At 39.5% G+C, this 17,005-nt stretch overlaps 1 protein-coding gene across 3 annotated transcripts in view; it reads left to right on the forward strand.

Annotated features, from left to right (window-relative positions):
- Positions 1 to 17,005, forward strand: part of LOC109480276 (leucine-rich repeat-containing protein 24-like) — a 46,102-nt gene that overhangs the window by 21,327 nt on the left and 7,770 nt on the right. For all 3 annotated transcript variants that reach the window (XM_019782439.1, XM_019782440.1, XM_019782438.1), the window contains exon 2: positions 2,207 to 2,340. The gene's annotated coding sequence lies outside the window, so the exon portion shown is untranslated. The remainder of the gene's footprint in view (positions 1 to 2,206; positions 2,341 to 17,005) is intronic.

Below are 17,005 nucleotides of genomic sequence, written 5' to 3' on the forward strand. Positions count from 1 at the left end.
TATAGTATATATATATATATATATATATATATATATATATATATATATATATATATATATATATATATATATATATATATATATGTATTGAGTCAAATAATAAAAAAAAGATACATAGACACCATGAAGCAACACTATTCATGACTCTCGAATATTGATCACCATAGATACCAAGAAGTGAACATATGTGACTATATGTCGTGGTTTTTGGGTCAATCTTTTCTCTTCATCATTCGTCATCTTCAAAAGGTATCTACCGGGTCGAAGCGGACCAGTGACCACACGGTAACCGTGTTAGAACCGATTGCTTCATTTTCGGACATCTGTCCGACTTTTCGTCGCCGGAGTTCTTATCAGATCACAGAAATCAATAGTGGAAGCACGTCGTAGTGGGACTAGAACCATGGACCGTCGTAAATTGTATTGTTGTCTACGCGTGTTGTCTTTTCCATGCTCTAGTTATGGTGGAAATAAACTATTACACCAATGGAAGCCATCTCAATATTTGTACACATATTTGGTGTACGTAGTGGGATTCGAACCCTGAACCGTCGTAATCTGTATTGTTGTCCACGCATACATCGTATTGTCCCTGAAAGTGTTGGTACTGTCTTTCCTATGGCCTACTTATCTTCAATGGCCATAAAAACTATTACACCCAATAGCTGTACATATATTTGTCAAGATTGCCTGTCTCATTTGCCTGCATGTCGAAGAAATAAAACTATGTCAAACCAATACAAATAAAGCTGACTCTGAAATGGGATAAATACCCCATCGACATAGTTTTTAGACTATTTTTAGATAAGTAAGAAAAGGGGAGTGGAGACAAAAGTGATCTTTAGTCTAGACAGATATAGTGTTTCAGCTATCTCATCCTTCAAGATTTTTTATGAAGATTCCACTGCTATAATGACACACCTAGCCTATTCAACGCATTTCTTTGCAGCAATGCAAAGTGACAGATGATACAATAGCCACAGGCACATATCAACACTAAAAACTTCCCCAATATTCACTGTAAGAACAACAAACTAGGCAGATCGCCTTAGAGTGAATATTTAGCCTAATTTGTCTTAAAGTATTGATCAATAAACAACTTAACCATGAAATAGAGTTGAACGAGTTATATTAATCAGATTGCTCGTGTCTAATTGCGAAATGATTATTCGTACTGTAGTTTTCTAATTGTTATAATTATACTTTCCACGGTAGATCGCCAGAGGACATGTGGTTAGATAATTAGAGCCCAGTAGGGTGCTGAAAACGCCCGAGGCAAAATTACCCATAATTCTCTACGTGCGTCCTGTTGAGTGGTATTATAATGGTGATTAATGGTGATATACACCAAAAGAGTGTATATTGCACATAGATTAATAAGTATTAAATTATCGCATGTTGCTAACACATGACATGATCGAACGTCGTCGAAAAGCATCTTGCCAACCAATAGATTATTCCCAAAAGCCCCTGTCACACATTCACGACATTCTCCGAATTTGTTCCCGAACACCAACCCACCAAGTTCGGCTAAAATTTGGGAGCATTTTGACCAGATTAAGGCCACGCCCACCTTTCTATACGAGACGTATTGAAACGAGTTGGAGTTAAATTTGAGTCAAATTTGACTCCGGAACATGCCAAGACCACCACTGAATTACTCCCGAATGGTTGGCTGGTGTTCTGTTAACTTACAGCCGAACACCAGCCAACTATGATGGAACCTCCCGACCGTTTCAAACATTTTGAAACACTCGGCTGGTGCAGCCGAATAGTAGCCGAGTTCAACGCACACCAGTCGACTTTGGGCCGACCTACTCCTAACCTAGCATCCACCAGGCCTCTCTACGGGAATACGCGTAGAATTCGGCAAAAAAGAGAGTAAAATTGGCCAGGGGAGTCCCTCCGAGTTCAAACCTACAAGGCGGCCAAACTCCCCTGGCAAATATTCTCCTATAGATAGCCAGCGTAGTTAGTCTGGTAGAGACTACTCCTGGCCATGGTTGGGAGAGTACGCCCAGTGTTTGGTAAGCAAAATTCATGAACGCGTGACAGGGAGTGTCTTGACCTCCAATAAGGTCAAGAATTCACATTCTGACAGCATTTGAACAAATTAGCCTCACTTCCCCAAGTAGGCTATAATGACTACCCTCTACGTCACAGATTAGTGTAACCATATATGGTCAAACCCCGTGCCGCCCCCCAGGTGGACACACGAGATTCAGGAGTCGTCAGTAGAACACACGCCACTTCGCTGACTCAAACGGACGCGACATAGACGTCCCCAACCACAGCCACAACTCCTAGTGCCCTCGCCGCACCTGGACACCAAACGACCCGGTAAGTCGCTTCGAGCTTAGTTTACGTTTTGAGGGGAATGCATTAGTAGAATGAGTAAGAGTGAGAATAGGTTCGTGGGGCAGCAAATGGCTTGACGCTAGAGAGGGTAGTCGTTGGACGGGTATGGTCGGCCCTGCCTGAGGTGAGGTACCGCCTATAATAGTGTGTTCTGTGGGAACATACACGAGTGGAATGTTTCCCTTTGTTCGTAAGAAACGTCCGGAACTCAACCTTGAACAGCTAATCTAGAACTCAGTGCGTTGTTCTATGGTGTGGAAGACTTCAGAGTGTAGCTGTACACCTTATGGGAACGCTTAAGCCTTTGTGGTAAGGTAAGGAACCGCGTCTTTGTTTCGTGGTCAACAATTTTAAGCTAAGGGTTTTTTGCTCCGGGCGTTGTGGAAATTGTTGCTACTGATTTGTGGATTCTTCTGCCAAAACCCTGTCGAACTCTAATCCGTGAACCAACAAGAAGTAACTTTTGGGAATGTTGGAAAGTTTCATCTAAAAATGAGGCAGAATTGCATACGTTTTAACACATATTCAGTGCTGTTTCTCTTTTGCCATGTCTTGACTTACGACGTGTTAAAATGAGGTTGTTCTCGGTAATGTTCGCACTCCATAAAACGTTACAACAACACTCTTGGTTTGTTGTCTGCCCGAACACCGTACGAAGCCGTGCTCGTCATACTTAAGATGACAATCATGACTGGATATTAAGGGTTGTAACAGCCCCATTTCCTTTTATAATCTTGCCTTCGGTAACATAAACACTGTATCCTGAAAAAAGTCAAAACTTCCTTCCTATTCCCGGTCATTCACATGTCTTCCTGTTTGTGTTCAAGTAGATTCAAAGATTCATCACAACAGAACTCGACCACAACTCCTTGGGCGTTCTCCAATGTTTGTATCATGACCTTGTAGCCTGGCGTTGATTTGGAATGCTCCATTTAACACTGTCTATTCTTGAGCTTTGAGTTAAACAAAGTTTAAGAGTGGTGACTCGACAAGAAGAAGAAGTTAAACAAAGACCCACTGTTATGGTTATTTTGTACTCCTAGAAAGACAACTAAGTGAACAACATCTCCAAAGATACGTGTATTGGATAAGAATTAACTCAAACGTGTAATTGGCCTCTGGCTGTTCTCAAAATAAATAAATACTCTACTTGTTATGATTAATACAAAGTATAATTATAGTAATGCTATTTCTCACAATGTCAGCGGAAGAGGTAATTTTTTCGTACCACAGATATAGACGTCATTAGCGAAGTATCTAGACATCGTTGGAGCAAAAGATCTAGATAATGTGTGTGGTAATGACTGTGACAGCACAAAAGAAAAAAAAAAGAGTTATTCTGGCTAAAGCCAGCTCAAACCGGATTCATAATGTCCCCATGCGAGTGGAGTCTAATTAGAGTCGGAGTTATATGTAAAGTTTTGGTCGAGAGATATTTTGTGTGAATCAGATGAACATTCTGCTGATCCCAATGTCTTGTTTTAAGTTAGAGAACAGTTTACAGTTTTTTTTTACTCTGGCTCTTAAATTTGACTGAACCAAAACCGTCGATGAGGCTACACGACAAGTTTTCCAGTCACAAGATCCGAGAACCTCATACGACAAATCCACGACTTTGCTAACAAAAAATTCAGAATCTGCTGTCGGTCGTGATTCTGTCGCACGACGAATCTACAATGCAACAGGTGCCTAAACCACGAACATCGCGTTAGAAAAAAAGTTTTGAAGCTTAAAAGCTTGGTCGTTTTGTTTTTGTCACTAGTAGAAGACAAACGACTTTTACACACCCAGTCTGTAAAAAACTGCTTATCACAATTGTTTATGTCTGTTCACCAGAGTGGAATGATTGACGAGAGTTATGTCGCAGTAGGCTGGGCGGTCGATCATTATGTAGGGGTGCGGTGAAAATTGCTTCAACGCCTCAAAATCACCACTTCCGCTGGCATTGTATGTGACAAATATCGTATATTTTGAGAACAGCCAGTGGCGGATCGGACGTTTCGTTCAATTCTTATTCAATACACGTAACCTTGGAGAAGTTGTTTCATTTAGTTGCCTTTCTAGGTGTTCAAAATAACCATTAATAGTTTGTTTTTGTTGAACTCAAAAGCTAGTTAAACAATGATCAACGTTAAATGGAGAGTTCCAAAACATGCTAAAAAGTAAACATTTCAGAACACCCAAGGAGTTGTGGGAGCTGTTGAGTTTTACAAGAAGTGCTCTTGAAATTGTAACTACCCGAAATCTAATTTTTTTTGTAGAACCATAGGTTAATTTTTTAGAAAGTATGCAGAGACTATTGAAATTGTCTCGTTTCTTGGTGTTTTATACGTTTTTGCTGACGTTTTATTGTTCATTGTTTCTCTAACTTTCTAGAACTACTATCTAGAACTACTACAGATGTTTTTTTTATGTATATGTGTAGGAGCACGACTTGGATTCGGGTGCGCGTGCGTTGTTCTATCTTGTCCTTTGTTATCCCATCTTGTGCAGAACAAGTGTTTCTATAGACACATGTACACACCCACTGTTACGTTATCTCTGCATTTTGTCAAAGACAAAAGATCAAATCCCTTTTACGGATGCTCCCTACTTATTCCGTCACTGTGCCTCAGATAAAGACGTAATTAGCGAAGAATCCAGACTGTGTTAGAACAAAAGATTCGGAGGATGTGAACAAAATTGCACTTATGTCTACATTCCACGTTAGGGGAGGGGTAGGGTGTGGGTCATCAAATTAGAATTTTTGACCGGTAGGTTAAGTGTAATTTATTAAGGTAGTGTCCGGGCGACTAAACTGTAAAAGCATCAAAGGAATTTCAGGAGGGCAAAAAAATCTGATGTTGACATTAACTGAGATGTCTTACCACATTTTCATCATCATTGCATACTTGAAACGTTTGAAATTGCGGCGAGAGGCGTTCCTTAATTTTGGGGGGTACCGGTTACCGGTACCGCCCATATACTCGTATATAGCTAGTACAAGCCTATAACAAGCACCAGCTTTCCATAACTCATTTTTTCCATTCATAGATCCTCCTTCGTAGAAAAATCTTTCTGTCAGCAACTTATGTTAACATTTAGTCATTAACAGTATATACAATCCATCAGTAATTTTAGGTGACTGTAAGTTTTCTTTGAAAAGTTTTTTCTGTCTGTCCTCATATACACCCAATATTGAGGCCACGATATCTAAGACATGTCCTGTCTAAAAGACTTATGCTTCGTGGCTAACTCAGCTCTCTCTGTAAATGTTAATGTGTTACCAGTTGAAAAAGGTCGCGCTTGTGGCTCATTGAAGTCCCCTGGGACACTCTAACATGTCTGCTACATCCCCAAACAAATAGCCAGGCATTTCCAGACAAGACAATTTATGTATAGACTTCCTTCACACATCGTCGTCCTGAAGTTTTTTCATACAGTAAGGTACATAGGAGTAATTTCGGCCGCACGAAACTGCAATTTTGTATGCAATGATGTAATGGCTTTTCTCTCGTGGTGGCATTTCGCCTGGCGCCATGCTGAGAAGGAGGATAGCCTCACACACGCGTTCGTCAGATTACCCGGTGAAAAATGTGAAAGACGGAGTGGATGTCTCTTGATCTTTGCCACGGTGTACATGTATCTGTCAAAACAAACTACAGGGTTTGAGACGATGATTTCTTCACGGGGCTATTTTGAAGAATGTCAAGGTTTTATGACTTTGCATGACGGTGTCTTATTGATTTCTAGATTCCTTGATATTCAATTTTGATCAATCGGTCTCACAAGGTGGCCCAAAGACAAGCAGTGAAAAATGAGGTCTTATATCTTGATAACATAATGAAACTAAAAAAAAGGAATGCCAAAAAAGAATGGCTTTCTGGCAAGGTTTTATGACTTTGCATGAAGTTGTCTTATTGTAAATGTAACTTGATTTCTAGATTCCTAGATATTGAATTTTGATCAATACACAAACAGTCTACAAGGTGAGCTTAAGACAAGCAATGCAAAAAAGAGGTCTTATATTATAGCATACTGAAACTGAAGCGTCAATAAAAGAATTGCTTTCTGTCAACTGTTTTTGTTACGCTCTTGTGGTGAGCAGTATAGACACCAGTCTAGATAGACTTTTCATGAGGAAGATTTCATTAAGGTTGACTGGTGACCCGCGTTAGGTCTAGGTTAAGGAGCAAGGAAGACAAATTGTTGTAAACAACCCTAGTGACACATTCGTGACATGCCTGTAGTTCTTTTTAAATGAAATGTCGTAAAATCGCCCGTTTAACTGGGGCTTGATATGAGTTTGGGACCAGAAAGACGCAAGTTAGTTGTTTATCTCAAGATCTAGATTGTGAAATAACTAAGTAACTACTACTTCGGGTTGTTCGAATCTATAGAGAGTTTTCCTTTAACTGTTAAAACGTACGCTTCCTATCGTAAACTGGAACAACTCACAAGGAAATTCGCTGGATACGAGCGAGGCAGAGACTAAAAGCAAACTTTATTGGGTTTCTTCATCCCAGTGTACGTTTAAAAATACCCACGCAATGTAGGCGACGTTTTAAACTTACAATGTCCTCATATGAACGCCGATGAAGGTAAGACATCCAGGTAATGAGATACACAAGAAATTGTTACTCAAGCAACTGTATATGCTTTGACAACTGTTAGACGTTTCAAGTAGCATCCACTACTTTTTGTCAGTTACTGGCGGAATTCTCTAGTTAAACAGGTGTCCAAAAAGAATGAATATAAAAAGCTTTGCTCTGTTCAACTACAGATTCCTGACGAAAAGTAGTAGATGCTACTTGAAACGTCTGACGGTTTATAAAAAAACATCCATTTGCTTGAGTAACAAGTCCTTGTTGTCCCCATTCATACATCGCAGAAATCAGCTTATAAAGTGGGACAAGCACAAATATGATTATCAACGGCACATTATGTCATTAAGGCCAGTAAACTGGTTAAGTTCCGACCTTAGGAACACCTTTCAAGACTCATCGGACCCTTGTGACCCCATCTGTCATATAGTTTGATAAAAACCTATCTTGTTGTCCTCATGAAAATAGAGTTAGGGTCCCCAGAGATTGATCGTTGAAGATGATCCAGCTTACCGGCATGTTTACTTCCGCCATCATCGCACCTGTATGGACCAACCGCAGCGTAGCTTATAACACATTATTTCGGAACGGAAACACCTTGTAAAAGGCGATTTCATTAGCTACTGGCTGACCTCTGTGGCAATGCACTGTAATAGCATTATACTACTTATATTAGTAGGATTTTTGTCCTTGGAGACAGATTCTAAATCTTGTTTAGTCTCTTTCTCTACTTGCTTGGTTGGTCATAAAGACAAAAAACCTTGGTCTGTCATAAAGACAAAAACCTCGAACCTTGATTGTATCAAGATTGGAAAAAAAACATTTTAAAACGTTTTCTGTAGAACAGGTGCATTGCACAGACAACGTGTCTCTAAAAGTTTAACAAAGAAAAAAAATCCCAAACTGTACCCACACGACAAGTCCCATTCCTCATCTAATCCCAGCGCCGGGGGCGCATTGTTGCTTAAGCTAGTTTAGACCCAAATCCGTCATACAAACAGGAAAAAACATAAGGTTTTTTTATCCGAGCTTTACATGACCAAGGTCTTTCTGCACCTGTAACACCGGCACCACGGGTCATTGAGCGGTCATATGAGTAGTTACACACCATCATCGTAAAAATGTTTTATCTGTTTACCTCGGATCTTGACAGGTAAAATTACCATATATAAGAGTTTGTCACTCAAGGTTATAACACCAACAGTTACTACTAGTAAACCAGCATTATTTTCCCACGCGGACGTGTAAATAGGCATCTACTGACTAATGTTTTTGAACGATAAGAATCTTTACAACATATTTGGCACTTTTACGGTCACACTCATGGTATGCTTCTATAGTAACCGACAACACAATAGAGAACTCATTACATCTGAAATAGTTAGACGAAGGTATTAAAAAATCGACGAATGACGAATGCTTTTGATAGATTAGAATCTTAAAACGTATTTTACACTATCACGATCACACTCATGTCTCTGTAGCAACCGACAACACAATGGGTAGATTTGTGTAGTTAGACAAAGGTAAAAAACATATTCACTGACTAATGCTTTTGATAGATTAGAATCTTAAAACGTATTTTACACTATTACGATCACACGGTGGCAACCGACAACACAATGGATAACTCTATGTAGCTAGACAAAGGTAAAAAACATATTCACTGACGCTTTTGATAGATAAGAATCTTAAAATTTATGTTACACTTCAGTTGAGAACAAAGCTAAAGTTAGAGTTCAGCTATGGCATTTCTTTATCGAAGCCGCTATGGCTCCAACATAATTCACAGTAGATTGTATCTAGGGAATTGTGCCGGTGTAAGAATGACGTATCTACTGAAAAACGCTGCAGACAGATAGGAATTTGTTTTGTACTTTTGAAATGCAGTTAAGATTTGTCTTTGGCATCTCTTTGTATCGGACGCTAACACAACACACAAGAGAAGAATGTGCCAACGTAATCCCTTGTGAAAAATCAACAAGACAGTTTCAGAGTTTAAAACAACGATCTATGAGATTTCCAGATATAATCAAACGCTCAAAGCAACCACGATCTTTGATCAACAAACCCCAGACGTATTGGATTTAATGGTATCGGAATTATGCATGACAAATCGTACGTTAAAACGGCCCTAATGGTGCTGTTCTAGTGATCGATATGTTTTGGTTGCAAACGTCTAAAAGAAGATAGCTCAAAGTAATGACCCCCAGGCCTAGGAAAAATAGTATGTGTTTCCTGTTTCCCGACCAACCCTTCAAAAACCAGCTGCCGACCCTAGACTATTTTGGGGGGGGGGTGGATCTCTAGATCTGCAAGGGACATAAATTTAGTTTTAGAGCTGATCAACCTTTTCTAGCTCCATGATCTGACACCTGAGATGATGAAACGTTGTACCATTGGTTTTCTCACATTGACATTGAAAATAAAAATGTTAGTTGGACCCCTATATAGATATCACTGAAGTCTAAAAAAAAGCTAATCCCTACCTACCGACCCTAATTTTTTTCAGGACTGAAACAGGAAACACATAATTTTTTCCTAGGCATCAGCTGAAAAGATGACAGTATATAGTCTGAAACGAAAGACAGATCTAGAAGTGTGATGTTGGTCAACAGAGTGCTACAAAAGCCACTCGGCTTGTAACAACAAATTAACGTGGCGGCCCTGACAGGGGAAGAAAGGGAGGGACACGCGATGGATGGTCATGCAGAACATCAACAAGCAGGGGTGAAGATAGGGTCGGGAAACTGTAGGAACTCTGTTGTTGTAACCTGCTATAAGTCAGCATAAAATCCGACATCGAATGATTTAAAGCATATTACGTAAAGGCTCCATTCCTAGGAAAAAATAATCTTTACGCACGATTTAAGATATGCTTAAACGTAGGGTTTAAGCGGTGACTTCTGGAAAGTAAAGTAAAATAGTCATATCTGATTGAGATGAGGCATGGTGGCCTGGTTACCAGGCCTATTTTAGCTCCCTTGTGAAGAGGACAAAGACTCGGGAGCTAAAATAGGTCTGGTGACCAGGCTAGAACTTAAGCATGATGCTGTTTTCAAGTACATGTGGCAATGTGGCTTCGGTACGGATCAGTTGTTTATCCAAACACACCAGTTCGTAGGTGTGCTGGGGTCTTTTACGAGCAAAGTTCCGTCGCCTGGGGCTTATTAAACCTGATGCTCTCTCATACACGGGGTCACCAACTTCATGGACCCAACCGAAAGGAGTAGTGCAACTCCTCACATCGTGCCCTAGCGGGGTTTGAACCTCTGACCTATAGTCCCCAAGAAAGATACACTACGATTACCTGTGTTCTACGATAGACGTTTACATTAAAGAATTTACCCCCCTCCATCGTAATGATAGCTTTGCACAGAGGTACCTTTTATATTTAAACCTAACCCTATACCCCCTCCCTCATGATGATAGCTTTGCATATAGGTGCCTTTTATAAGACAACACTGCCAATTATCAACGTTCGTATCAATTATTGTCATCATTAATGATGGCACGTGGTGAATAATGCATTATAGTATACCCAACGTGCCACCCAAGGAACTGCTAGAACGGAAAGTGTCCACAGAATTTGACTAGTCAGGAGTTTGGAGTCAGAAAGGGCAGTAGTTGTGATATAATGTTACCTTTGTCTGTTTTTTGGTTTCTGGCAAGCATCGTCCTTGCTATCTGTCTAACGTTTCCTAGTTGTAATGTATTGCGGCTGTATTTCCGGCAATATGTTTGTTTGGTTTGGGTCTGCTATCTGTAAATGTCACACAGCCTCAGGGACTGTTCTGGTCTGTTAATACCTGTCGTCCAAAAGTATTTGTATCATTCCTAAAGCAAATATTTCTGACATTGACATGTATTGCCATTTTTACCTTCGCCAAGAAGGTTATGTTTTCAGGGGCGTTCGTGTATGTGTGTGTGTGTGTGTGTGTGTGTGTGTGTGTGTGTGTGTGTCTGTCAACACGATAACTTGAAAAGGCCTTGATGGATTGTCTTGATACTTGGTAGGTGGGTAGGTCTTGATGAGACCTCAAAATGATTAGATTTTGGACCCCCTAGCGGCTTGTTATGGTACTGCAGCTGAACTTCCGGTTTTGATATCTCATGATCTAGACATGCTATGGTGATGAAATTTAGATGGTAGGTAGCTCTTGTGCTGGGGAAGAAGTGATGTGAGTTTAGGCCCCGTAGCGGCTTGCTCTGGAACTGCAGCGATATATTCTTGAAAATATTCAAAAGGGGATAACTCAAGAACCGGTTGACGGATCGTCGTGATTTTTGGTATGTAGGTAGCTTACGTGATCCTTCATATAATTATGTGACAATTATGCAAATATGGATATAATTTGCATAATTTATGGGGAAATTCTATAAATCAGCTGCATTCCATGATAGGACAATTAAAGCTTGTGACATTGGTAATTGACAACGAGAGAAACACAGGAAGATATTGATTATGTTAATAATGACCTAATTTGCATAATTAATGAGAAAATTTTATAATTATGTAATGATAACTGCCTGGAATTTCATACTTGTGGTATTTGAAAGTTAAATTGAGGTGAACATCATTAAACATAATTTATTCAAATCAGGACCTCATTTGCATAATTTATTAGGAAATGCTAGAATGCATTGTTTGTTAATATAAGACTGTTTTTTTGGTTGAGATTATGATAAAATGATATAATTCATGAAAATTAGATTCCTATTTCTTAAATCAGGGGGGAATAATCTAATCTATAATTTGTCAGTCATAAAGATTAACATCATTTGGCGAAGGTATGAGATCGGGGAACTCTAGTTTAAAACATATTTTGAATTCGTCATCATTTTAAGCGTTTGAAATAGCCCCTCAAACAATCTACTTGAAGTCTCTCTTTATTTTGGTGCACCGCCCATAAATAGCTAGAACCAGTTTACGGTACAAAACATGCAACTGTTTTCCGTCAGTGATATCACATTTATGCCTCAAAGGTATCAGCATACGATGGAATAGGGTTGGTTCAACTTACTACATAAAACAGCGACTCTGAAAACCCATGTTTGCCGCTCAGAAATTGCATTGGGTGCCTTTAACTTCAGTCAGTCTGACTTCAAAAGTACGTGTAAAGGTCTTCCTTCTGTATTCCATCAACGAATGTTACTTCTACTTGTAGCGCCCGAGACCATTTGCCTAAAAAAATGTGGCAGTACATCTGGAATCCAGTGTCTAAACTGTCCAGCGAATTAGACAGTTTCCGATGAAGGCTGTGCCCTCCGTGGGTCCTAATTTGCTGAACTAATCCAGAAAAATGCCAAGGACAGACTGAGTTATTGAGGTTAAACCCGCTTAGTCAGCAGAGCGAGACTGCACGAGAGAATTGTGGCAGGCTGCGTAGTAAATTACACAGACGCTGGCACACCACATCCATGGTATCACAGAAAACATCTGCATGGAAAGAGATTAATCCCCATGATTGCTATCTGAACATGGGTGTTTACAGCCTAAAGGCAGTGTTTAAGGTTATATAGTATGACAGATAAGATTAAAAAATAAGGAAGAAATATGTGTAGAGTCAGGATGAGTTACGGAGAGAGAGCTGATACATGAAACATCCTTCCCAAAACGGCTAAAAGTTCAAACCTTCTGACAAAGTGGTATCGGCGGCAAAGCAGTAATAAGCTTTGCACATTTCTCAAATCAGGTACAACAGATTTCAAGATACTCGATGCTACAGGCAAATTTGAAGATATCTTTAAATTTGATAACTCCTACAATGCAAAATAGACAAATATATAAACTTAAGACTGCTTTGTTATTAAAAATTACAGAAACTCATGCAATGCGATTTTACAATCATTGGAAAAATTTCTAAAGTTCAGACATTCTTAAATATATTTTCCTATGTATAGAATACACGGGCTGTTATATACATGTACATGTATACCATACATGTGGCATGATGTACTTATACACGTACGACGCATTGTCTTATACATTTATGTGTTTGTTATGCATAATATAGCTCATAATTGTCACTATGTAAGCAGAATTTCTCGTTTGTTTCTGAGAAAATGTTATCTCTAAGACACGCCCTCTCCATTCTCACCTGTACACGCCCTAGCTCAACACACCTGTTGAACAATAACCTTGCGTGCCAGAAAATACAAGATGAAACATCAAGCGATCGTAAATTTAGATCACCTTGGTGACCCTTATATCCCGCATAGCTTTTATGTATAAAGGTATCCCCTATATACGTATAATTGTAAAACGTCTGCAAGACTGTGCTAGCTTGGTAATATGTTTTCTTAGCAGCGACGGCGTTCTTCAATGCAAAAGCAAATAACTACTACTAGGTATTAAGCTACCTGATACGACAGACGTATATTCATGAAAAAGATGGTGGAGAATGTTTTTCTTTGAAAGCTTTGTATTCGGAAGGAAGGCATGTGTTTGGTATGTTCTCCAGTATACCATGGAAAGCATACCAAAATAGCTGTATAATATCATAAAGATACAACTCATGGTACAATAGGAAGGATCATACTTTGCCTGGCATTCTTGCGTAATTCTTTTGTTGGACTGTTATTCTTCGTTTGATGTGTTGAGCATCTTTGTGCATACTTTGGCCTTGGTACTTCCCTTTGCTCATTTTTTAAGCCTTTCCTTTCAAGCCTTTTCTTGTGTAATTCTTTTGTTGGATTGTTATTCTTCGTCTGATGTGTTGAGCATCTTTGTGCATGCTTTGACCTTGCCCTTTGTTCATTTTATGACGTCTTTCCATTCAAGCTTATAATATGCGAAGAAAAAATACAACACCGCCTGTGTGGTGTTTTCAGTCTGCCTCTGCGTGCGTGACCATAAAGAGTCTTATCAACTGTGCGCCTTTTTACTCTCCTCATTAAATATTCATATCATAATGCTGATATTATCCCCGTCGTGAGGACCTGTACTACAAAACCCCACTAATAAGCCGTCACATGTTGTACGGGGATTAAGTCCTATGTAGTCTGCGGGTTCTCATATCCAAGAGGCCTAGCCTTCTTTGTAGGCTTTCTGGGAGCGGTTGGCTTTTTTTATTAGCATTACACAAAGGACAAGGACAACATGACGTACACTCAAGTTACAACTCATTTTGTTACGCCACATACACATACACACACACAAATATATTATCAGCGGTTTGTACAGTACAGTGCGCCTCCTTCCTTTACGCAATGTTGTAATTGACAGATATCTAATTTACGATATGTATATTACGAGTAGGAAAATATCACGTTTAAGTTCTACATCTATTTGTACGTCTTGTATCCTCTTTTGCAGGCGTTTCAGAAATTCGAAGCGGTCGGGGTTTTTTTTGGGGGGGGGGCAAGTTTTCTGATCGCACGTAGCGACCAGAGTTTTAAGCGTAGGCGATTTACATGTTTGTGCGATCTGAAAACTCCCCCCACCCCCTCCGATACCCCACCCCCAAAAAGCATACTGCTCCCGGAACACCTGCAAAGCGAGGCTTCACTAAGAGGCCCTGTTGGATAGGTCGCACCCGGTTTGACCCCTGCAAAATGGCACAACCACAGGTTTGATGCTATCTCCTGCGGAACTGTATTATATATTTATGAAGACTGGCAGGGAATGGGACACAACAGATGGGCGATACCTAGACATGACGGCTTGACGTAAAAACGTTGTCTGATGGGGTTTTGAGTGCCCTTCTGCCGGCCAATCGTCATGAAATCGACCTTTTTTTATTAAGTGTTCACTTTTTGACTGATATCACATTACACAGAATGTAAAATTTATTTTACGAAATCAAAAGAAAGAGGGCTAAAACAATTTTCTTTGAAGATAAAAGTCACCCCTGCACTTTTGTATCAACAAGCTATGAAAAGACTGCATTTAGCCAATTAAGAAAAGAGGTTATATTGAAGATCATAACTTCAGATATGTAACTGCTATACAGACCCCTAAACGGGACCTCTATGAGTTATCTTCAAAGAATGACCTCTGCAGACATAGTACGTACACTGGGGATATCCATATGTGTATGGGGCTTGGCTAGTCATAACAATGATGTAACAAGGCTTGTCCTAAATATTCAAGGTATCTATCAAAACACAGATGTGCACGCTAAATATATATATATAGTGTCTGATGTAATGGACAGGTGTGTACAAAAGTATACATTCAAGTCACCTCTCATGACGTCACATGTTTATAGAGCTGAGACAGTGTTTAGCACCTTCCGTTGTCACTATAAGCTCTCAAAATCCTAAGGAATTCGAAGTATACTCTTCAGCACTCACGTCAGTGTCTTTTGTTTGACTTAGAAAAGGTAGGTTACTCCTTTTTAAGTACAAAAAAACCTCTAGTTTTGGAGTGGTGAGATATTTCTCTCTTTAAACGTAACGTACTTCTTTAAATTTGGTCTCTGGTAAGACTGTGGGCAAGGAGGTTCAAAAAGAAACCTCGCTGTGGGTAATTCAAACAAAGTTTGCATCTTTCTGCATGTTAGTATCGGACACAGAAATAGTATATTTGCACGGAACTAGACTTACTTTGAATGTGCCAACGTAACAAACCAAGTCACCATGTCAAAGGATACCTTGAATAAACACATTATACCCTCTGTGCTTTTGTAATTTCCGATCACGGTTATCCCAGGCGTTTTTGGCATTAACTTGTCAATGTTCGTGTAAATCCACTGTCACACTGAAAATCCAGTTCTGCCACCCTGCATTGGATGTCTCTTTCTACAAATCCCAATTACGAGAATCAGGTACTACTATCATTTTGGATGTCAAAGTTCATGACCTATTGGTCAAAGGTCAGAGCTGAAGCATCGCCTGATTATCCCAGTTTGTCACGGAACTGTTTAGTAATTCAGGTCGGTATACAAATACACAGAGCTGTAAATCTCGTCACCCAAGGGGGCGATTATCCCGGTTCTACTCGACAATTCAGCATTAGAAGCTTATGATGAATTGGACTTGTTAAACTACGGGTGTTCAGCGATTCCTTTTCATGTTATCATTGTAGGAAATCGATTTTAAGTTTGTTGATTTTTCTTCGAGGTACGGGCTGTCAATCATGGCCTAATGGTAGCCATGGATGTATCACGTGATTGGCACGTGACTGTGCTATGGATGCACCACGTGATAATCACGTGAAGGCAATCCGTACCAAAGCTGCTTCTTCGATCAAGATATCTGACTTTTGCAATGTCTTTTATATTCTATCTGCTCGGTGTTTTCTATGTTTTATCTGACAATTTAGTATGAATTGTGTTACTCCTTTAATCATCTTGGCAACTTCAAGTGCGTCAAACTCACATTTTTGAATAATTGATCAAGAAGAATTCTTTGATCACGAGTCAGTAGGTCATGTTGAAAACGCCACAAGTCCATGAAACTTTTAACAAGTATTAAGTATTAAAAGAGTGTGAAGTCAAGTGTGTCCATTGCTCTGCATCATACATAGATACACCTGTATGTTTGTAGCACACTAGAGGTTGCCATGGACGACATGAACTGTTCGCTCTAATTCCATTCTAGTCGATCTCTCTCAGGGGTGAATGAATAAAAGACCTTTATTGTACATTTATGCCCTTACGAGCTAAATACAGGTGATAAAATTGACAAACTTGTTTTCACTGACCAACTGAGGACTTGCCAGCCAACCCTTTTTAGAAATAAACCTCGGTATATTAGATGGGTAGGAAGAAAGATTATGGGGGAGGGGGGAAAACCTGTATTTACTATAGGCATCGATGCTATTTTCCGCACTGATTTTCACATGTTGCTACTAATATCATTGACGTAGCCGGTGTGGCCGAAAAACTAAGTTTTCTATGTATATATCTAAACAATTTGACGAATAAGCTTTTCCATGCACATGATATCATTTCTAATATCACTGATCATACAGACAAAAAAAATTCTTGCCCAATCCCTCATCTCTTTCTTTTAACGCTTTGCATCCCCATATCGGGCATCTTTTCATGACTTTCTACTTCATTTAACAACACTAAACAAGACTTCTTGCTTCACGTAATACGCTGCTATTGTGATAA

The sequence above is a fragment of the Branchiostoma belcheri genome, unplaced genomic scaffold (genome assembly GCF_001625305.1).
Source record: "Branchiostoma belcheri isolate BF01 breed outbred unplaced genomic scaffold, Haploidv18h27 scaffold50, whole genome shotgun sequence".
NCBI classification, from domain to species: Eukaryota; Metazoa; Chordata; class Leptocardii; order Amphioxiformes; family Branchiostomatidae; genus Branchiostoma; species Branchiostoma belcheri.